This window comes from Balaenoptera physalus (assembly GCF_965194825.1).
Source record: "Balaenoptera physalus genome assembly, chromosome: X".
NCBI classification, from domain to species: Eukaryota; Metazoa; Chordata; class Mammalia; order Artiodactyla; family Balaenopteridae; genus Balaenoptera; species Balaenoptera physalus.
This window is the reverse complement of record NC_138903.1, coordinates 31319461-31343966: the sequence shown is the minus strand read 5'-3', so window position 1 is coordinate 31343966 and position 24506 is coordinate 31319461. Positions and strand designations below refer to the sequence as shown.

Genomic DNA, 24506 nt, shown 5'->3' with positions numbered 1-24506 from the left:
CTCCCCACTCAGTCCCCCTACATCCTACCGGTTCACTCTGGGGTTTCTCCCGTCTCCTTGGGCATCAGAGTTCCCCACCATAGGCCAGCAGGCACCCTAGTTGTGGAGAGATGCTAATTCTGCATCTTCCCACACCACCATCTTGACTCTGCCTCCACTGATTGATTTAAGGTAAGAGAGAGAGAGAGAGAGAGTGTGTGTGGGGGTGTGTGTGTGTGTGTGTGTGTGTGTTTTGTGTGTATAGGAGGGATATTTTCAGACACATTTTTGAAAGCTCATACTAGTCAAAGGATTGAATAGATTAAAAGGGGATAATTTGGGCAATTTGGTTAGAGGGAAACTATCTATAGCACTATTTTATTTGTGGACCTCCAGAGATAGTGAATAAGAATGGTGGTAATGGAGATGGGAAAAGTGGACATCTTAAATATGTAACAGCCTGAAAACTAGGTCTTTTATGTGTGCAATTTAGTGGACATTAATGCTTTTCATTAAGATAAAATATGTTAAAAGAGGTGGGTCAGCGTTGGGGAGGTTACATGTACAGTATGGGGAATTTTTAAATGTGAGTATCCTTTGAAATATAAATAAAAATCTGAAATTTCAAGAAAGCAGTTAGGTCTGGATCTCTGAGGAGAGTTCTCAGAGATAAAAGTCTGTGAGTCATTGCATGTGTGATTTATTAAAAACTTTTGAACTAGCTAAGACAGAGAAAAGAGCTCACAAATATATAAGCCTGGAAAAGAGGAACTGGTACTAAGCCCCAAAAGAAGTTAAAATTAAATTAAGAATAAATATTTTGTATACATATTTTTAAAAAAGGATTCCTTATGAGAATATAAATAATAAATGGCTTTAATACGATAGAGGTTTCTTTCTTTCTCACCTAAAATAAATTACATGTTTATGCAATACAGGGCTAGTTTGGTAGTTCCTTAGCAAGTGATTTTGATGATCAGGTTCTCTGGTTTCAAGATTGCTGCTGTAGCCCTAACCTCATGTCCTTATTCCAGGAAGGATGGAGAATATCCAGAAGACTTACCTAATTTATGCTTCATCTTGTTGTTCACTCTTGGGCACGAGGGCACTGGGAAATTTAGTTTCGGGATGGGCACATTGCAATCTAGAATGAAATGTGCTCTCTGTTAGCAAAGAAGGAGGGAATAGAAATTGGGGAGACAACCAGTTGTCTTGGCTGTAGACATACATGGGAAAATCATTCTCATACACTACTTTTTATGGTGTATATTAGTACAGACTTTCTGAGTGAAATTTTGGCAAGTTATATTCAAATATTTAAAATTTTTATACACTTTTGATGGAGCTTTTTTACTTTTAGGAAGTTGTTCTAATAAAACAGAGTAATTCTGTCTCACCAAGTAGACTTGGGAAGTTCACAGCTATGGTCATCTTGGTATTTAGGTTGGAAACAATCCAAATGTCAAGAAGACCAGTCAAAGTTGTAGGTTCTGGATATCAACTAATTATTTCTTGAATGGGGTATGGGATATAGATGTGCCCTTTAACGTAATTCAAATTGTAGGTCCTGATCCCTTTATTTTAATAATAAGGCTTAAGTAATACTAAACTTAAGACTTTGCTCTTAAGTTTTGGTATCCTGTATGGGGTCAGCTTTCCCAGAATAATCTGTTCTTTCACTCTCACTTTTCCAATGCTCTATAGCTTGCTATCTATTAAATATTGTATATTGATCTGGTCTGTTATCATTACTGGAGATAAGTAAGCCTTATCATCATCTAGATATATTTAGTGTCCTCATTCAGAGATTTCATGTCTTGGTCAATGAAGAATATGATATTTGGTTCGTTCTTCATCTTGCAAAAACCAGTTGAAATTTCTTTCTTCCTGTGTATGGTGGGAGACTACCAATAATAATCAATTTGTTTCTGTAGGGTCTTAATTTTCCTAAACATAACAAATATTGAGAAAGGTACAACTTTACTCTTCCTAAAAAGTTAACAGAAAAAAGAATATTATATACATTACTCTCCCTTATCATTAAAATTAACCAATAAATTAAATAAAAATTACAATATCACCTTTCACTTACATTATAACTTTGTTTTTAAACTTCATACTAAACATTCCTTTTATGATTATAACTAAAGACTTATGCTTTTATTCACTTACTCAACTTGTTCCAAATAATTACAGTAGTATTTTCTCTGTTACACATATATTGTCAAAATTTAGACAATGAGAATCCTTTTTTAACTGAGCTCATTTGTCCTTGTACTATCCAAGCCATCTTTGAAATCCTCCTCACTTTTGGGCAGCCATATGTTCCAGGTCACAGATCAGCTATTACCCAGGAAGTGCTAGTTCATTTTACAAAGGAAAAGAAAAGGCATTAAAAAAATAAATTCTGGCCGTTGGGGGCTGCATGTCAGATTTTTCCACATGAGTAAGTCTGGTAGATAGGATGAGATTAATGCTGGGTCAAATTCTAGCTAAAACTAGAAAAGAAACTACTTTTAAAAGGGCCATGAGTTCACATTTCCAGTTTGTTATTAATTCTTTATTTTGTGGTGTGAAGTTTATTTTACCAACGACATACATGCTTAGACTATTAATCCTTCCCCAAAGTTTTAAATATGTTTCCCCCTTTTAAAAATAATTCTTATGTCTCATTGACTTCCAGTTTAGTGTCACTTCATTATCTTTCACTATTGGTTACAGTAAGAGAAAGAAATGTTCTCTAATGTGTCTATGGTTTTCAGTCATCTTATTGATAGGTAGTGAAATAAAATATGTAGAAAGAAAAGTTCACTTAATTTTCACGTTCTACAAACCAAGTTCTAGTTAATCCAAGATTGAAGCAATTATTTTTAAAGTAAAATGTCAAAATGTGCACTGTCATAATTATGTTTATGACATATATTAAATTTATGCTTTAAGTTAAAGAAAAACTCTTTCTATGGAGTTATTTTTAGCAAATATAATAATAAACACCAGTTAGTGTGCTGTTATGAAGCACACCATTTGTTATTTTGGAGGTCTTACTAATCCTTGTGCAAATATGAAATGCAAATACATAATTAGCTAATTTATTAATCATTCATTTGAAATATTTATTGATTATGTACTCTGTGTCAAACATTCTTCAAGGTCTAGGGATACGATAATAAATAAAATACTTACAATTCTCTCCTCCTCAAAGTTACAAAACAGTTGAGAAAACATCCAGTTAAATAAATGGTTATAATATAGCTTGATGAATGATAACATTCATCCATAGGGTAGGAGAAACAAGAATTTTATGGGAACCTATGGCAATGGAACAAAACCTGTCTTAGTGATGGTCTTCCTGAGAATGCTGCATTTAGGTTAAGAACTAGAGAATGAATAGGACTTAGCCAGACAGAAGGTGGAGGTTGCATAGTGGAAGTCATAGCCTTGTGGAGTGAACGTCACCGATTTCTAGGAGTCAGACATTATCCAAAAGGCAAAAGTAAGTCATTGAAGGGACTTAGGTAGTGAATAATCAGATTTGCATTTTTCGAAATATTACTTAGACTGGAAATTGGAACTGTAGAAGGACAGGCCTTGAGGCAACAGAGCAATTAGGAGGCTGTTTCAGAACTGTAGTAAGGGAGGATAATGGCCTAGAACAGTGTGGGGCAAGTGATGATAGAAAGATGGAAAATAAGCCATATCCAAACCATCAAAAAAGTCTATTGAATTTAACATTAACATGTTTCCAGAATCTGATCACTGCTCACCATCTGCCTTGCCACCATCCTGGTACAAGCCAACAACACATCTCATTTCAATTATTGCAATAACCTCTTAGCTAGAGTTGCCAGATTTAGCTGATAAAAATTTCATCTGGCAACACTGCTCCTAACTGTTCTCCCACCTTCTGCCTCTTCTCCACATCAGTCTTTTCTCAATATGCCAGGTAAGAGTACTGTTAGGAAAACACAACTCAATCTTGAAAAGTTCTAAATAGCCCAACTGGTCATGATGTAGTATGTTTTTTATACACTGCTGGGTTAAATTTGCTAATATTTTGTCTAGGATCTTTGCATTTATGTTAATAAGTGCTTTTGTCTCCAATTTCTTTTTCTGTCTGCCATGGTCAGGTTTTGCTATTGAGGTTATATTTTCATCATTAAACGAATTGTGGAGTAATCTATTTCCCCCCTCTCTTCTCTGGAAATGTGTTTTTAAGATTATATTGATCTTCTCTTTGCAATTGGTAGAATTTTCCTGAAAACCTTAGGCCTGGTGTTTGTTATTGTTTTACATTTTAAAATACTGATTCAATTTATTTGTTATAAGACAATGTTTTTGAGTCAATTTTTATAACTTAGTTTCTAGGAAACTATTTTGTCTAAATATTCAATCTTATTGTCATAAGATTTTTCATTGTTCTCTCTTTGTAATCTGAGTTTTACCTCTGCTTATGTCCTTTTCCCCTTTTTCTTCCCTCATATTGTTTACATGTACTGCTGTTCTTCCTGATTAATTTTGCCAGTATCTGTGCGTTATCTTTTAAAAATAATCAATTTCTGTCTTGTTGATTCTCTTTATTTTGTATTTGTTCTGAATCTCATAAATTTCCAATCTTACGTTTATTATCTCCTTACTTCTATATTTGGTTTATTCTATTGTTCATATACTATTCTGTCTATACTGTGTTTTTGAAATTCTCATGTTTTTTATTTCCTATTTGTCAAAATTTCATGTAACTGTTAGATCTAGATGTCCAATTGATTTAGTTTATTTTCTTATATTATTGTGGCAAGAATATTTTATAAGTAGGGCTGTGCAATTCCTATTGATTATTTTACCTTATGTATGAATTTCCTGAATAATGAGCTGGTTGCCTAAGTAAGATCTCAATGATGAAGAATGAGTGATTAAGTATAATTAGGATATTAAGTGTAATTATCAGTTTTAATAGATTTTATATCAGTATTCGTTCTTCTTTTTGAAGCTCAAATGGTCCCATCTTTGGCTAATGGGAGTCCCTTCAAGTTGCCTCCTGTGTCCTTTTATAGTCTGTGATAGAGTCTAGGCACAGGATTTCAGAAATGACAAGATGATCAGGCTCACCTTGGATATTGCTGGTCACAGATATATTTTTAAGGAGCCCTGGTAATTCTTGTAAGTGGAAAGTAATATTTGGAGATTATATCTGGGTGGGAGGTTTGCAATTTCTACTGGGTTATCACAGCTTCTTGGGCATTTCAGTAGAGAGCTAAAACACATGTATTTTATTTATTTTACAAGGAGAAAAATAAATTTTACCTTTCCACACTACCTGGAGAGGAGTCCGTACGGTATAGTCTTCGGTTCCTGTCAGAAAGGCAAACTTTCAGAATGTTCGAAGCCCTTGACGTACTGCAAATGAAGGAGGAGGCTGTACTTAAATTCCTTGCTGCAGGAACCTACTTAGGTGGCACCAACCTTGACTTCCAAATGGAACAGTATATCTACAAAAGGAAAAGTGATGGCGTCTACATCATAAGTATGAAAAGAACCTGGGAGAAGTTTCTGCTGTCAGCTCATGCCATTGTTGCCAGTGAAAATCCGGCTGATATTGGCGTCATATCCTTCAGGAGTATTGGCCAGCGGGCTACACTGAAAGTTGTAGCTTTCTGTCACTAGGGCCAGTTCTATTGATGGCCGCTTCACTCCTGGAAGCTTCACTAATCAGATCCAGGCGGCGTTCCGGGAGCCTCGACTTTTGCTGGTTACTGATCCCAGGGCTGACAGCCAGCCTCTCACAGAGGCGTCTTAAGTTAACTTGTCTACTCTCATTCTGTGTAACACAGATTCTCCTCTGTGCTACGTGGACATTGCCACCCCACGCAGCAACAAGGGAGCCCCCTCAGTGGGCCTGATGTGGTGGCTGCTAGGCCCGGAGGTTCTGTGCATGCGTGACACACCTCCCGCGAGAACTCACGGGAGGTCGCGCCTAATCTCTACTTCCACAGAGATCCTGAAGAGATTGAAAAGGAAGAGCAGGGTACTGCTGGAAAGGCTGTGACTGAGGAGGAATTTCAGGGTGAATGGACCTCTCCAGTTCCTGAGTTTACTGCTACTAAACCCAAGGTCGCAGACTAGTCTGAGGGCACGCAGGTGCCCTCTGTGCCTATTCAGCATTTCTCTGGTGAAGATGATAACTGAGTGATGTTAAGCTGTTCCTCCACAGGTTTTTGAACAGAAAACGGCAATACAAAGCTGACGGAAAAAGAATGTTTCTAAAAAAGTAAGTAAATCAGTAAATTCTAATTTCATAATACTGATTTCCCAAATTTAAATGGAGATTATAGGATTCTGTTTCACATGTTTGATTTGTATCTTGATCTTGTCTTTTATACTGAAAATCTTGGTTCCTAGTGATATAAGTATAATTACGTATATGGTTTAATCTACTCTGTGTGATGTGGAGTATGTGTGTATTTTTATAAGGGTTTTAGAATTATCCCCAAATCAAACTTAATAATAGGACCACTAGCTGCGACTTAAGATTTTGTGATCTTTATTTTTGGTCCCACTTAGGTATATAAAGTCAACATTCTATTTTAAAATTCATTGAGATAAGTATCTTTGCCATTATGCCACAAATTTGATATAAAGTAGTATTAGTGAGTTTCAATTTGTTTTTTATTTTAGGGATTGCTTCACTTTTTAAAATTTCATTTAATGTTATCTTTCATATATATAAAAAATGAAGAAGGTGCTAAGGTCAAAACTATAAAACAAGGCACATTAGAAAATATCTAGTTTTTATCTTTGTTCTTCCCACTACCTCTCTTTTGTCTTCTTCCCTAAGTTTACTATTTCTTTTAATTAATTTTTGGTTTACCCTTCCATTGTTTTTGGAAAATATTAGCAAATATGTATGTACATGTGTATGAGTGTGTGTATGAATTCCCACACCTTTGTTACCGAAAAGGTACCCCAAAAGGTGTAACGTATTTCATTCTTTTTCTTTTTTACAGCTGTTTTGCTTTGCAATTAGTAGGAAAATAAGTAGCTTTTTGCATAAGTCATTGCATATTCCTGTGAGTGTATCTTAGGAATAGATTCCTAGAAGTGGGATTTCTGGGTCAGAGAGTAAATGCATGTGTAATTTTGCTAATTAATAATTTGCTAATATCAAATTCTTAGAGCTGGTATGGTTTTGCATTTCCATTAGCAATGTATGAAAGTGATTGTTTCTCATGACCTTAACAACAGAGTATGTTGTCAAAGTGTTCTGTTTTTGCCAAGGTTAGAAATGATACCTCAGTGTAGTTCCAATTTTGTATTTCTCTTATTATACATGTATTATATATCTGATCACTTCGTATGATTAAGGGCCATTGCTGGTTCTTTTTCCGTGAACTGTTTTCCATATCGTTTGCCTATTTTTTTCTTTAAAGTATTGGGACTTTTTCTTTTTCTTTTTTAGAAGTTCTTTATATAATAGCAATATTTGCCCTCTATATGTGATATAAGATGCAAATATTTTATCCAACTTTGTCATTTGTCCTTATCCCTCCTTCCCTTCCTTCCTTCCTTCCTTCTTTCCTTCCTTCCTTCTTCATTTTAATTTAGTTTTATTTTTTGGCCACGCCACGTGGCTTGCGGGATCTTAGTTCCCCCACCAGGGATTGAACCCATACCCTTGGCAGTGGAAGCAGGGAGTCCTAACCACTGGACCACCAGGGAATTCCCCTTTCTTCTTTATTTATACCATGCACATGTTTTTTTTTTTTTGGATTCCAATAAAACTTCATTTACAGAAACAGACCGCAGGACACATGAGTCCGTAGGCCATGCTTCGACAACCCCCACCCTAGACTCTTATTTTTCAAGGCATGATCCTAGGATCATCAACTTCACCTTGGACCCTGCTAGAAAATGGTGATTCTCAGGCCCAGGCCCAGAATTACTGAATCAGAATCTGCAGTTCAACAAGCTGATCAGGTGATTTCTACTATGTTTGAGTTTGAGAGGCAATGCCAAATAGTGTCCATTGGAGCAAGGTGGTAGATCTATATTGCCATGAGCTAGTTAAACTTCTCTCTGTTCCGTGATTATAGAGGAAAGATTGGAACCTTCCTAATCTGCCATGCACATTTTTAATGTAATCAAATTTATCAAGAATTTCCCTTTTTGCTTCTAGATTTTGGATCACAGTAAGACATTTTTTTTTACCCTTTTCTAGATAATAAAGGAATTCACCCGTATTTTGTTTTAATACTAGTACAATTTTATTGTAGCCTTTAGATATCTGATTTTTACAAAAATTTATTTGTTTTATTTATTTATTTTTGGCTGCGTTGGGTCTTCGTTGCTACGCATGGGCTTTTTTTTTTCTCTAGTTGCAGAGAGCATGGGCTACTCGTCGTTGCGGTGCACAGGCCTCTCATTGCGGTGGCTTCTCTTGTTGCAGAGCACGGGCTCTAGGGGCACAGGCTCAGTAGTTGAGGCACATGGGCCTAGTTGCTCTGTGGCATGTGGGATCTTCCTGGACCAGGCTCAAACCCGTGTCCCCCGCATTGGCAGGCGGACTCCTAACCACTGCGCCACCAGGGAAGCCCTAGATATCTGATATTTTAAAAAATTCTCATGGTCTACAATGTATGTCATTTTTTTATATACAGCATTTTATTATTGGTTAGTTCTGAATATTTTTAAAAACAATCTCTATTATTTCTCTTTTGATCAATGAGTTATTCAAAAGTAGTCTGTATGATACTGCTTCTTTGATATTTTTTGAGCCTTGCTTTATGGATCAGGTGTCCATTTTTCTAAATGTATAGTATATACCTAAGTTATTCTCCAGTTTTTGCTGCAGAGTTCTGCCTATGGCCACTAAGTAAAGTGTGTTCACATTTTGTGATTCAAATTTTCTATATCTTACTATTTTCTCTGCTTGACTTGCCAGAAACTGAGATAGTTTTGTTGAAATCTCTTATGTTGTTGGGTTTGTCTATTTCAACTTGTAATTCTGGCCACTTTTACTTCACATATTGTAAGAGTATTTTACCCTGTACAGGAATTAGTGTTTTAATATGTTCTTAGAGAATTGACACTTTTCTATATATAAATATATATATTTAATATATACTAAATTTATCCTGCTTAGGTTTATTTTTTCTGATATTAGTATAAGCGGCTCAACTGTAATTTCATTAGTGTTTGCCTGGTATATATTTATTAATTATTTTAATTTTAATCTTTACTTGGCTTTGGGTTTCAGGTGCATATATTGTAAAGAGCATATAGCTGAAATTTGATATTTTTGTATAACCTGAAAATATATGTCTTAATTAATAAGCTTAGTTCATATATACTTGAGAGGTAAGGGTTAACTTGTCCCAGACTTGTCTCCTGAAGGTTGGTCCCCAGAAACAAAAGTTGAGTTCATATACTCCTGTAAAGCTCTGTGGAGATGAGTTATGGCCTGGTGACTAAGAAAATAATTCCTGGTACATAATAAGGTTTGGACCTCAGCCTCTGACCATATGAAGGGAACGTGTCAGATCTTGCTGCTGTATTGATATATTGTATGGCTATAATCACATGGCTTGAAGCAGAAGGGACAGATAATGCTACCCACCTATCATGAATGCTGAGATTGCAGGGAAGGGCTGGAATCCAGGTTCTGCCTTATCAAATTGCTATTGTAGCCTGGTTCCTGATCTAAACATGGGAAGGACTAATGCTTCCCATGGATTAATGATGCTTAAAGGCTGCACAGTTCATGTGTGAGGAACTTCTTCCAGAGTCTAAGGTATACCCTGAAATATTTCTTCATTGTCCTAGAATTCAATGGGCAACAGAGGACTTACACATGTGTTATTGCTCCTATTTCCATGGGTTTTCCCCAATAAACACTACTCCAGGCACGTGTGGTGTGTGGGCTTCTAGCCATATAGAGTTTATATGTGACAGCAGGGATAATTAATACTGATAATGCCTGGATTAGTTTCTATAAATTTACTTTTCCTTTTATATTTGTTTTATTTTCTCTGAGCTGCTGCTTCTCTCCTTTCTTGGTTTTTTGGTTTGTTTATGTGGGGATTGATTGAGCTATGTTTGTTTTCTTTCACATATCATTTTTCCTTCTCTTGGTTTTGAAAGAAAATTACAGCAATTTTATTTTACAAGGTATAGTTGATATTTTATCCTGAATATTTATTTAACACAGTTTAAAGTTAATAACTCCAACACCTACTGACCAATGCAAAAACCTTAGAACTCATTAACTTTTATCATCCCAGTTTTGACATGTGTTTTATTGTGTTAAGTATCTGCCCTTTTTTGAGCTCCACATATTAGACTTTTTGTTGCTATTGTTGTTATTATTCTTATTTTATATGGAAAACACTTGTTAGATATGCCTACATTTTAATCTTTTATTTTCCTCACTGTTAAGCATTTTCATCAGATCCTTTAGAAGTTCCCTCAGTGCAGGCTTATTTATGGTAAAATCTCTCCGTTTTCATGTATCTTAAAATGTTTTTGTTTTCATTTCCTTATTTAAAGACAGCTTTGCTAGGCATACACTATTAGGTTGATAATTTTTTTTCATCACCAGTTTGAAAATAATATTCCTCTATCTGGCTTTCGTTATTGCTGTTGAGTTTTTAATTTGTTTTTCATTTGTTTTGTTTTGTTTTTGTGAGTTTAACTCTCATTTCTCTCTAGTAATCTGTCTTTTCTAAGTGCATTTAAAATTTTTCTATTCATCTTTGCAGTTCTTCAGTGTTAACTCTAAATGTATCTAGGAATTGATTTGTATTTCTTCTTTACTATGCTATATTTAGTGTCTATGCTTTTCAACCACCCATTCAATCTTCATTTCCTTGCAGTTTCATCACTCTTGCAATACTCTCTTCAACCTCATCATTCTGCCAGATTAGCTCACTCAAAAGTCGCCATGCTCCACCAGATTAACAATAGTGTCTTTTTCTTAGTACTTGACCTTCTTTAGCCTGACATAGCTACTCATACTTTGTTTATCCGTTTGTTCTTTTTTTCCTTTTTTAAAATTGAAGTATAGTTGATGTACAATACTATATAAGTTACAGGTGTACAATATAGTGATTCACAATTTTTAAAGGTTGTACTCCATCTATAGTTTTTATAAAATATTGGCTATATTCCCCATGTTGTAGAATATATCCTTGTAGCTTATTTTATACCTAATATAATAGTCTGTATCTCTTAATCCCCTACTCCCATCTGTTCTTTTTTAAAAATTTATTTATTTAATTTATTTATTTTTGGCTGCGTTGGGTCTTTGTTGCTGTGTGTGGGCTTTCTCTAGTTGCAGCAAGTGGGGGCTGCTCGTCGTTGCAGTGCGTGGGCTTCTCATTACATGGCTTCTCTTGTTGTGGAGCACGGGCTCTAGGCGCACAAGCTTCAGTAGTTGTGGCACATGGGTTCAGTAGTTGTGGCTCGTGGGCTCTTCCCGGACCTGGGCTTGACTACCAAGTGCAGGCTTGGTAGTTGTGGCACATGGGCTTAGTTGCTCTGTAGCATGTGGGATCTTCCCGGACCTGGGCTTGAACCTGTGTCCCCTGCATTGGCAGGCGGATTCTTAACCACTGCGCCACCAGGGAAGCCTCCATCTGTTCTTAAAATCTTTTTTCTTTGGTTATTGGATGTGGTCGGCAAAATTCTAAAGATGCCTCTACCCCTAGATCCCTCCCACTTGACTATTCAATCAAACAACAACCTAGGGATTGTTGTGAAGGGATCTCACAGATGTAATCAAAGTCTCAAGTCAGTTGACCTTAAAATATAGAGGTTATCTAGGTGGGCCTAACTCAATCAAATGAGCCCTTTAAAATAGAGTTTTCTCCAGATAGTTGAAGAAGGGGATGTCAGAGAGATTCAAAGTGTGAGAAGGAATCACCTCACCAAAGCTTGTTTAAGATGGAGTGGAGAGTAGGGGAGCTTGTGTGAAAGGAATGTGGGCAACCTTAAGTTGATGAGAGAGGCCTCTGGCCAACAGTGAGCAAGGAAATATGGGCTTCAGTCCTACAGCTATAGAGAACTGAATTCTGCCAACAACTTGAATAGGCCTGTACACAGATTCTTCCCCAGAGTCTCCACATAATAGACCAACATGGCTGATACTTTGATTTTAGGCTGTGAGATCGTGTGCCTGACTGGACTTCTGACCAACATAACTGTGATGGAATAAATGGGTGTTGTTTTAAGCTGCTAAATTTGTGGTAGTTTGTCACGTAGCATTTGAATGCTTAAAGTTTTGCCAAAAGAGTAGATCTTCTGTTAAGTGCTCTTACAACAAAAAAAAATATTAAAAAAAAAATATATATATATTTTCAAGAAAGCAGTAGAAAATTAGAAAATTAATATCCTGGGCCTCCATACTCCTGTCTCTCTCCTCTGACCATTATGATCACTCTGTCTCTGGCTTATGTTCTGGATTCTCTTCCTCTTTCTGATCCTTAAATTTGGGGATTTTCCAGAGATCATCAATAAATCACTGCCTTTATAATTTTGTGACCCAGTGCATTAATCTATGCAAAAGTCCTTTTTTTTCCTCTTTCCTTCTTTATTATTTTATGAGGGAATTGACTTTGTTTTGTTTTGGGGGTTTAAATAGCATTTGCAAATCTTGAGTATTATCTCATAATTCTTCAGTTTAAAGAAAAAATTAAGGATAAATATAAAGAAAACAACCCTATATAAACAGTGTTTTAAATTTGACACTAAAACTCCACGTACAATTTAATTGAATCCATAATTTTTAAGCTATTCATGTCTTGTCCGATTTTTTTTCCAGCCCCATTCTGCCCCTATTGTCTATTTCATAACATGTAGAATTTAATATTTTATTAGGACTGTTTGCTGGTTGTTTTAAGTACATGTGTCTCCTCTCCCTAAAGATGAAGAATTCTTAGGTTTTTGAAGAGGAATTGTACTCTATTTTGAACCTCACCCTGAAAGAGAGCACAATTCTGGGACATTATGTGTGTTTAATGCAAGTTTTCTGACTTGCAGAGAAAATGAGAACTAAAAAGGGGCTTCTGAATAAAAGGTGAGATGGGGATGTGTTTGCCATAGTTTCTACCACTGTATTACTGTGAATTTCTCTCTACTGTCAACATTTTAACTCAGCAATACCAATGCCATGGTATTACAACAGAGGAAGAGGAGCATCATATTCTATTTGTTTACTTTCCTTATAATAAGTTACACATGTCTATGTCCAGTATCTCCTGTATGTATCTACTCTGGCTATTTTCTTTTTGGCCTTATTAAGACACAAGCTCTTTCAAAGTAGAGCCCTTGGTTTGTTTTGACAGAGACAGCAAAGGAGACATTTGATAAATGCTACCTAATCAACACCTAAAGATGCCTGTCAGCTAGCAGTTCATGCCCATTTAACTTGCTCTCTCTAATGCCCATCCTAGCCTGTACACAGCTGAGATGTAATAAGCCCTTTCTCATGATAGATAAGAATAACCTGAGGGCCATGGGCTGTAGAGAACTAAGGTCAAATCTGACCACTGTGCTTCTCCTTTGTCCCAAATCTGAATTTATTTATGATTAGTTCTGCTTGCTACTACAATCAGAAAAGCTAAGGAGGTCATATGGAAAGCAGAGGAAAAAGATGTGATGGATGTAGAAACAGTAGGAAATGATGAATGATCCTGCAGTCTCTCTGGGCAAGAGGTTTCAAAAGAATGCATATGAAAGAATAGATTTTCCTGTGCTCTGAATGTATTGTCAAGAAATAAACTACTTAAAATGTACCTTTTTAATGTTCTCATTTGTCTTTTCTACATATCTCAACACACCCTTTCAAAAAAAGCAAAATACCACAGCCTGATTAAGTATTAAAAATTCCCTCACATAGAGTCTGTGATAAAAGTGTTATAAGTGAGTGTCATCAAAGGCATCTCAGAATATTATAAGTTAAATGAAAATAAAGGTAAGGAACTATAGGAATACAGTGATTATTGATAATAAGATGATAGTACTACTAGCTACTATTTATTAAACATTTTCTGCATACTAGGCACACTGCTAAGCAGTTTATATAAATTAACTCATTTAATATTTTTTAAAGTACAGTTATGTAGACAAATGATGAAATGTAGAAAAGACTTGTCAAAGGTCATATAGCAAATATAGCATAGAGTCAAGTTATTTTACCCATTTTTGTCTGACTCACATTCTTAAAATCATTGATCTAATGCCTCTCAAAAAGAGTTACCATTGATTTTGAGTGTATTCTTAGAAATTGGTGGGGGGAGAGAAGGGGGGCTTTTGTTGAAGATTTATATTTTATTTGATGCTATTTTCCTCGTGTCATCCTAAAAATTACTGTTTCAGAAATGGAAATGTGCTTCTGAACCACATTATTATGCATTTACCTCCCATGTATTATATCAAATGATGTTAACGGATAAATTTTGAGAGGATAATGTGAGGTATATTTAGGGAAATAACACGTCTTCATCAGGTTAGATTATAAGTGAAGCTGACATAGATTAAGGGAATTAGGTTGAAAAAAAGCCTTCATTATTCTAGATAAAATATTTTCAAGCACAAGTTGAATACATGAATCAAGTTCAACTTAAATCCATTTTAAAAAAAATCTGTTGATGTTAAAAGAAGCAAGCACAAGGTCATAATTTTTCTTCTCTGCATTTCTGATGGTTTTTCTTTGTCTCTGTAGTTCATCTACTAATTTGAATGTCATGTTAATGGAGGCACTCGTTTTCTTTTGTGGTGTTTAATTGATATCTTCTACATGACAAGCTTGTAATGACTCATTTAAATAGGTGGCATGTTTTAATAGATTAAACAGAAATGTTACTATACCTTTTCTGATAGATATATTTTATATGTGGTAAGATGAGGAGATATTTTTAAAGAACATGCATATTTTGTCTAAATCTTTATAGCTCTATGTCTAGTGAATTTTGGAGATAGGAATCTTGTAATTTTCTGAGCAAATAAAAGATTTGTGGAAAGTTCTGAACAAATATCTGGTATATAATATTAAATATTGTGATAACCATCTTCAAAGAGATCTTGGAACAGATAGTGTTAGCTAGCATGGAAGATTTCAGTTTTCTCTGTTGAATGGCTCACCACAGAAGTTTTGGTTGCAAGACATGGGGCCAGTACTACAGAGTTTGGACTTGGAACTAGATGTACTCACTAGAGGAAAATTTGCTGGTCAGGTGAAGAAGTCCAGCCTGACAGGATATTCATTTATCTTGAGAGAAACTGACAGGTGACTGGTCAGTCTGAGGAGCTAGCTAGTATACAGGGCAGAAAAAGGAGGAGCCTACAGCGAAGCGATATATTGAGGTGTGGTAAGCAGACATGTCAAGAGGCATGAGGAAACAGGAAGCCAGACATAAAGCATGGCGTTTGAAGTTCAGAATCACATCTCAAGAGGCAACGGTGGAGGCATGAGAAAATCAGAATTCCAATCCTGAAGTCATTGATGTGCTGGATGTTTATCAAGATCAGGACTAATATCAGCATCCAGATAGGAAACTGAGTCATAAGGTGAAACTTGATCTCAAGAAGAAATCAAGTTACTAGAACTGGGAGATAAAGTAGAACTATAGGAGCAGCCAGATCAACTTGAGTATAGATAGCAGTCATGACTTCCCTCTTCAAAAACGCTTGAAATCTTTCTAAAACTGAGACAGGGCCTACATGTTGGTATTAGTCACTATAGGCAGACATTTAAAAAAAATCTTCTGGCCATAATAAACCTGAGAGATTAGAGTAAGTTTTCACTTTAGGACTGGTATTTAAGGCAACAAGAATATAATTCACTTCGGTTTTAGTTGAGTTTGAGCAATCATTTTCACTATAAGCAACACATACATGATAGAGTAAAACATGGGTAGAAAGAGTTACACCTCAACAAACCAAATTGGTGGAACTATAAAGAGGAAGAGTATGAGAAGATTCAAAATGTCACACTGAAACACCTTTAAAAGACTATGCTCTGACTCATAAAAGCAGTAGTGATTTGATCAGCCTGATAGTTTGCTGCTTTAAGGAAAACATTTGTCAACTTTATATTCAAGAACCTGGCTGGAGGAAAGGAGATTTTACTTTTGATTTATTCACTATCTAGATATGAGAATTCCTTGGGTCTTTTAGTCATTCCTTCCTAAACAATAAATAAATGAGATCTTTTAGAAATATCTAATTAATTCTCTAGTTAAGGAAAACTATTGTAATAATACACACTTGCTAATAGAACTTTGAAAATAGTATGTTAGTAAAAAAGTTAAATGATCATCTTAAAATCCTGATCACGTATTGGGCTGGTCAAAAAAGTTTGTTCGGGTTTTCCGAGGTTCTTATGGAAAAACCCAAACGAACTTTTTGGCCAGCCCAATATTTGCTTCTCAGTCACACTCACAAAGATTATAATCACCATCAGAAGAGACATCTTTGAACATGAAGTCCAGTGTTAAATAACTATAATTTCACAAATATCACCCCATTCTTCAAACTCTAATAATTTCAGTTCCCACTGTGGACTTTAGATTCTAATTTATATTTTATATTAAATATATTAGTCGCTTCCAACAAAAATGAGATAAGCAAGTATATTATTATAAAGTAGGAGCAATAATATAAATTCACACATTTTGTAACTTTAATGCACAAACCAGCCCTTTTGGTTTGATAAGCAACAGTGGATTTTTAAAATTTCAACCAATACAGAATTTTATGTCCCTTTAAAAAAGAAAAATAAATAAATCAGTAGTACTAGGGTATTTTGTACAGCCAGGGAAAGACATGCTGACACAGCTAGCATTGAGGATGTGGTGCTGGGATCCTATTGGCACACATACCTGTCACTTCCTTTTCACCTTTCAGAGCTACTGAATTGCTGTTGCTTGGCCATGGAAACTCAATTATTTCCCATGCTGGCATCTGGCCTATAGCTTAATGACCTTAACCACCCAAGACAAACATATATATTTGTTCTCCAAATGACTTCATGGCAGCCATTTGAAGGCAAGTGAGGCCCAATCCCTGAACTCCTTGCTTTCTTTAAATAACCCATATATATTTTGTATGCTCCCTTTGTTCTTTCTGGCTGCCCTTAGGCCCCAAATCAGTTAAATCATGTGTGTTTTTAACAAACACACTTCAAACTGGCTTTACTTAAATCTAAGAGACATGATCATAGTCAAATTTTCCAATTCTAAAATATCTTAACACCTTAACACCTAACACCTTTACCTCTTCATCTTTCATGGTCTTAAGATGTTTTGGCATAGGAGGGAAAATGTCTGAATGAATTTTGTAGTTATAATAAGAAGGGCTCTATATGAAGTGAAAATAAGAAAAACTTACTGCTGTGATATCACATTATAAAGTGCCATGGAAATGTAAATTATTATATTTTATATTATTTTAAGGTCTTGGTGTCCTGCACATGTGGAATCCATAACACAAAGTAAATCACCTAGGTATACAGAGAAGAGTCCATGTTGATGCTAATGATACTTCTGATAATCTCCTCACTCAGTTCCTAGACCTTATTACTCCAGTGAGTTCTACTTTCTCCTTCTGTTCATGATCCAGTTCACTCTTCTTTGACAATAGAGTGCCGTCTCCAAAGTCTCAGTCTTTCCACCTCTCCATCTTTCCTTCTTTATCATTTTCTTCACTCTCTTTATTGTCTATAGTCTCTTAATCTTTAAGCACAATCCTAGAAACACATTCTTTCTGCCCTGTCTGGATGCCAAAATGGACAGTTTCAATGATCTCCTTACTGACATCCTATATTCGTTCACGCCCTTCACCTGGCTTGCCAATTTCCTTCTTTTAAGTAAGTGCAAACTTCTGCTTTCTCTGACAGAAAACAAAAGGTTTAGGTGAATTCTTAGAGAAAGCACTTAAACATGTGAATATATTCTATCATAAATTCATCCTTTTCTAATTCATTGGCTAACAATTACTCCTGGGGCCTGCCATTCCCACTCTTTCTATGTTTAGAACCAGAAAATCAAACTTTGGGAGAGTATAGCAAAAAGAGGTTCTATTTCCTAGTACTTTATTAGAGACCTCTAGAGGAGTGAAAGGGATTGAATAGCTTTTCTTAAAATATGAGATTCAGATTGGTAGCAACAGAGAAATCATACTTTGTTACTAATCACAGAATACTGGATTGGAAAATCAATGTTCATTCATGTAATTTTTATTTGTTACTAAACATCATATTGATTGGTTAAATATGCTCACTTGACTAGCCATTTAATATCCTTCCTATTTACATTTCATCTTTCTATTTTTATCTCATATCTCTAATGAATTTCTTCATAAGATCCCAGCAGCTGATGTCTGCCCAGTCAAGCCATGGTTCACTTTTTGGACCTGTGCAGTCACATTAATACAAAGCAGAATGCTCTTTGTTCATATTTACTGTCATTCTTAGTATAATTACAGAAATCTCTTTGACTTTTCAGACCATGGGCCATGTCAGTTTGTATTACTGGTACTTAACTGACTGATCCTGTTATAGGTGTGTCCAAATGAAATGTGATTTCTGGTAAAGCAGGCTTGTAGGATCTCTCCCTTCCTAACTTCTCACAGCAGACTTTGTCACATTATCATAACTCAGAGGGCTTGTAAACTTCTCATTTACTCATTACCGTATAGACTAATGGTAAATGCACAGGTCCTCAAGTTAGACTCCTTGTGTTTACATTAAAGTTCAGCCACTTATGAAGCTGTGGGACATTAGGGAATTAATGTATGTCTCTGGGTTCACTGTGATTATCTGTAAAATGCGGGTAATAATAGCACTATGTCATGTTATTGTGAGACAGAAATGAAGTAATTCATGTAAATATCTTAACCTGATGCCTAATACATGGTGAGCTCTCAATAAGTGTAGGCTGTTTTTATTAGTGGATGCAAGCTAGTGATGCTGTAAAAGCTTTCAGCAAGTATGTATTTCTTTCTTACATAAAGAACTGCCATTAAGGCTGCCCTACTTTTTTTTAGATTACATTTACCTATAGATTACTTACAGGTTCAAATCTACAGTGGAAATAACTTTTTTTTTTTTTTTACCAGTTTTGGAAAGATGTTTTTAAACCAGTTCCTTAGAAGACTCCTATGTGACCCACACTAGTAAAATATACCTTCAGGTGCCTCCTCTGTCTGTAGGCAACAGCAGTGTAAAATATGTAAACAAGTGAGTGTCCTTGTTTGCTAAAATTTAATCTGTTAATCATGTTGTATTATTGCTCTTCCCCAAATTCTCTCTCCCCGTCAGGTAACATTCCTTATTATTAGGAAGAGGAAGTTCCTTAACATATTATTTCGACAGCATAATTTACCCAGATGATGGTCATTATGATGATGCTTTTTTTTTTTTGATTTATTTATTTTTTTTTGATGATGCTTTAGATTCATTTAGAGTCCACCATTCAGAGAGGAAGAATAGCTGGCCTACATTATTCCTCATACTTATTAAAAATTGCTGCATTCCCATTTGTGAGTTTGTTGAACGACTGGGTAGCATACCTCTTTATAAAGATAAAATGGAGGGTAATAAATGAAAACACTCCCTAGCTATACTATTGATTTAATTGTTTATTAAAATAACCTCATATTGGACTGTACTTTACTCTTAGAAAATTGACAAAATGTTAATATATTTAGTTTAACTGGACCAAGTACATGTCTTATTTAACTTTGATTCCCCAGCACAAACTCATTTATTAAGAATAAATGCTTGGGACTTCCCTGGTGGTGCAGTGGTTAAGAATCCACCTGCCAATTCAGGGACACGGGTTCGAGCCCTGGTCTGGGAAGATCACACATGCCGCGGAGCAACTAAGCCTGGGCGCCACACTACTGAGCCTGCACTCTAGAGCCCGTGTGTCACAATTACTGAAGCTCACACACCTTAGAGCCCGTGCACCGCAACTACTGAGCCCACATGCCGCAACTACTGAAGCCCATGCTCTCTAGGGCCCACGTGCTGCAACTACTGAAGCCCGTATGCATAGAGCCCCTGCTCTGCAATGAGAAGCCACCGCAATGAGAAGCCTGCACACCGCAATGAAGAGTAGCCCCCGCTCGCCGCCACTAGAGAAAGCCCATGCGCAATAATGAAGACCCAATGCAGCCAATAAATAAATAAAATAAAATAAAATAAAATAGAATAGAATAAACAGTCGAGAATATTGGACTTTATTTAAAAAAAAAAAAGAATAAATGCTTGTTGAATCGAATTAATCCGCCAAACAGTAGACAAATGAAAGTTGTGGTTAATAAGATGGGCCAGACTGAAATACTACTCTTGTTGAGAAGCTTACTTTAATCACCTTCTTATTTTCCAGCGTTATATAATCATGTATTAAAGTGATAGAATATTTCTCATATTGAGAAAATAATAGTTTTGTATTATGCTGAATCTGCCTGGGAATAAAATAGACACCATATCAAATTCAGTGGAGGTGTCATGAGAATTGATACCTAAGAGTTGTTGTGGGAACACATTTAAATTTTAAAAATATGCAAGATATTTGATATTGTCTCATGCCCACTATTGTTTGGGAATAATGCAGTTTCAATTTATAGAATTGCATCATGTATTTTAGGGCTGGAGAGAAACTTGATAAGTCCTCCATTGAACCTAAAGAGGAATGCATTGCAATAAGGTGCTCATTGAAAAATCAAATAATGATGTGAATAATGTTGATCATCTCTACTGGAGGAAAAAATGCTACACATTAAACACATTACTTATTATATATTTATTTAACAATCTTGGACTTTATTAATACAATGTTTTGTAGTATGTATGCCTTATTTTTTTTCTTATAGTTAAATGTCTGAATTCTGAGAAATTTCAGCATGCTTTGGTGAGAGGAACAGTCATCTTATTTTCAAAAAGATACAGGCACAGACTGTTTTTGACCAAAAGGTGTATTACTGACCAAAATTCAGCAATCTAGTCTGGAAAATAAATGAAGAATTCTGCTGCTGGTGAGATGAATACATAGGTAGAGGGAGGTGAAGAATATAAACTACTTAGCAGCCTTAAACTTTCTCTTGACTTTGATATAAGTGCTGGAGAAATATCAATGTTATCATTCCCAGAAGCCATTCATTTAGAAATGGAAATTAGAATAGACGGAATAATACAGTGTTGGGAGTTACCTATCAGGAAACAAAATGGATGTGTGTGATATCTACCCACTCTCATGGTGAAGGCCCTGCATTACACTTACTGTCTAAAGCTTACTGTGCTGAAACCTTCACAGCAAAGGTTCCAGTTTCTCATAATGACCTCTAAGTGAAAGTGAATGAGGTTTAGCTACCAGGTGTGTGCTTCTGGAACAACACACGATGGGACCTTTTTTTTTTTTTTTTTACTTTATTTTTATTTTATTTTATTTTTTGGCTGCGTTGGGTCTTTGTTGCTGCATGCGGGCTTTCTCTAGTTGCGGCAAGTGGGGGCTATTCTTCATTGTGGTGCATGGGCTTTTCATTTCGGTGGCTTCTATTGTTGCGGAGCACGGGCTCTAGGTGCACAGGCTTCAGTAGTTGTGGCTTGCGGGCTCTAGAGCGCAGGCTCAGTAGTGTGGCACATGGGCTTAGTTGCTCCGCGGCATGTGGGATCTTCCCAGACCAAGGATCGAACCGGTGTCCCCTGCATTGGCAGACGGATTCTTAACCGCTGTGCCACCAGAGAAGTCCACAGCGGGACTTTTTAACGTTGTTTCCAAAGCTATTTTTTTTGGAATACTGTTCTGTGAGGTTTGGTAGAAAAAGGATCCCATGATCAGAATATTTGGGAAACACTGAATATTTTATCCCCATGTTATATATTCAAAATGTATGTTTTTTACATCAGACATAAAATACCTAGAGTAAACAAAAACTGAAAGAACAAAACAAAAAATCCTGCTAATTCGATTAATACAAATTTTTCACTGAACACTTGTGAAAGTTTTTGAGGCACTGGCTGATACTGAACACAGTCTTGGGAAGGCTGATCTAAGGAATTAAAATTCTGTAAATTATGAGGAAAACACTTTTAGGTGAGAGGAGATGCATATGGTAGCAGGCTTCAGTATTCTGTATTTCCATTCGGGAAATTGTTCTTATTTGATCCCTTCCACCCTTGATCTTTTTTCCTTTCAGTGGACTCTGTAGTAGGGATAAAGAGAAAAATGTAATTTACTACCCTAGAAGAGCTATTTACTCTACTGTAAATACAGTGGAGGCTGGTAAAAGTGTGTTGATAATAAGACATATTAGCTTAGGTTCTCTTGGTAGCAAATAACAAAAACTAAATCAAAGTTGGATATATGAAACCCAAGGGCAGAAATACAGCCAGGCTCGGGAAAGGTCTAGGCAGCAGCTATATCATTTCCAGTAATGTGATCACCGAACTGCTTTTCAACAAAGGGCGTCTTCCTAAGCAAACATTCAGAATCTAGTCTAGAGATTCAAAATGAACTCTGCTGCTGGTTGAAATTAAAAAAATATATATATAGGGGCTTCCCAGGTGGCACAGTGGTTGAGAATCTGCCTGCCAGTGCAGGGCACACGGGTTCGAGCCCTGGTCTGGGAAGATCCCACATGCCGTGGAGCAACTAGGCCCGTGAGCCACAGCTGCTGAGCCTGCGTGTCTGGAGCCCGTGCTCCGCAACAAGAGAGGCCGCGATAGTGAAAGGCCCGCGCACCGCGATGAAGAGTGGCCCCCGCTCGCCGCAACTAGAGAAAGCCCTCGCACAGAGGCGAAGACCCAACACTGCCAAAAATAAATAAATTAATTAATTAAATTAAAAAAAATATATACACACACACATATATATACACACACACACATGCATGCATATATACATATGATACAAAGGAAAGAAAACATATATAAGTGGATGTTTTGTTATTACAACATGCATGCCAGGCATTGGTGACCATGGAAAGTCACCCCCGTGTTTCTGAGCAAGACAGCCTAACACTCATTTTTCCATTATCACTGTTGCCCAGAGTGAACTTGTCAAAGAGATACTCCACCATTCAGACTTCCAAACCCCTCCACCCCCCATCTTGCTACTCATACTTAACCATTAGTATTTGCATAATTAATGAACATAAACGTTTCAGGTGAAACTGAAGACTCCCTTTATTTTAATCCCTGCCCAATCCCATTCCCTTCACTTCTTCCCCAGAGGCAACTGCAATCATGATTTTCAGGCTATGGTTCTATACTTTTACTATGCACATGCACCCACATTCACCAGGGACCCCTACCTCACCCCACCCCGCCCCAGTCTACCCCCATATACCCACATTATTTATAAGAGGAAGATTGATTTTGTGTTTTCCAGGGCCCCATGGAACACCTTCTCCCTCCCACTGTGGAGATCCTGAGCTGCATATGGTTGGGGTATGGCTGTGTTCAGAGACTCCTGGATACCTGTTTTAAAACTTAAAAAATGAGAGATTTGCCCACATGAATCAACCAGAGACCTTTATTTATTTATGAACCAATAACTTTATTGGAAGAAACAGAAAAACTGGAAGAAAAAAACTTAAGTGATAAAATAAAGTCCAGGAAAAGAGAGTCCTGCACTTGTTGCAAAAAAAACAAACAAAAAAACTTAAGTGAACTTTTTCTGCAAGGGCACTATTGCCGTCTGCATGGCAGGCACGGTGACCAGGGCTCTGGTCACCCCGTGGCTCTGGGGAAGTCCAGGCTCAGTTCTTCTTGTCGCTGTCGCCCAGGGTGAGCTTGTCAAAGAGGTACCCTGCCAGGTCGGCGTCCGGGGCCCCCATCATGCTCAGGGTGGTGACATGACCCTCCAGCTCTCTGATGAACGCCACCTGCTGGCCGAGGTAGTGAGTTGCCAGGAAGAGACGCAGGTGGGGGTCGCTCTTGTCGGTGGCCAGCTGGTGCAGGTCGAGCAGGCTCCGGTTCACGAGCTTCTCCAGGCACAAGGTGTACCACATGGCCTTGAGGCCGCTCTTCCACTCGTCACTGACTGGCTTCCTGATGTCTTGGAAGTGGAGGCGGCCCCCGCGCTGGTTCTGCAGGCGCATCAGGCCCTGGGCCCGCTCGCTGTGCTCGTGGGAGCGGCGCAGGAAGAACCCGGTGAAGTGCTTCAAGGCGACGTCGTCGCGGTCGAGGTAAAAGGCCACGGCCAGGCACACGAAGGAGGCGTGGAGCTCCAGGGTGAAATGGCTGTTGACGGCGGCCTCGCAGTCGGGCTGGTAGTTCTGGCGCACCTGCGAGGGCGGCGCGGGCAGCATGGCGGGCGGCGCGGGCAGCCTGGCGGGCGGCGCGGGCAGCGTGGCGGGCAGCATGGCGGGCGGCGCGGGCAGCATCGTGGGCCTGAAGGACAAGGTGAAGGCGAAGCCGTGGGGCCCGCGGTAGCTGCCTCGGAGCGCTCCCGTGTGGTCGAAGAGGGCGGCCGCTCTGGGATGGACCGGAAGGCGGGTCCATTACCCGGGTTTGGGAGTGGGGAGAGGAGGTT

At 37.4% G+C, this 24506-nt stretch overlaps 2 pseudogenes across 2 annotated transcripts; one reads left to right on the top strand and one right to left on the bottom strand.

The window, feature by feature from the left end:
* The first annotated feature begins 674 nt into the window (after positions 1-674).
* Positions 675-10248, top strand: LOC309652378 (small ribosomal subunit protein uS2 pseudogene; annotated as a pseudogene). The gene has a single exon. The product of its transcript is annotated as a small ribosomal subunit protein uS2 pseudogene (transcript).
* Positions 10249-22810: 12562 nt separating this feature from the next.
* LOC309652288 (ferritin heavy chain pseudogene) lies at positions 22811-24282 on the bottom strand (annotated as a pseudogene). Its single transcript has one exon. The product of its transcript is annotated as a ferritin heavy chain pseudogene (transcript).
* Between the last annotated feature and the right edge of the window lie 224 nt (positions 24283-24506).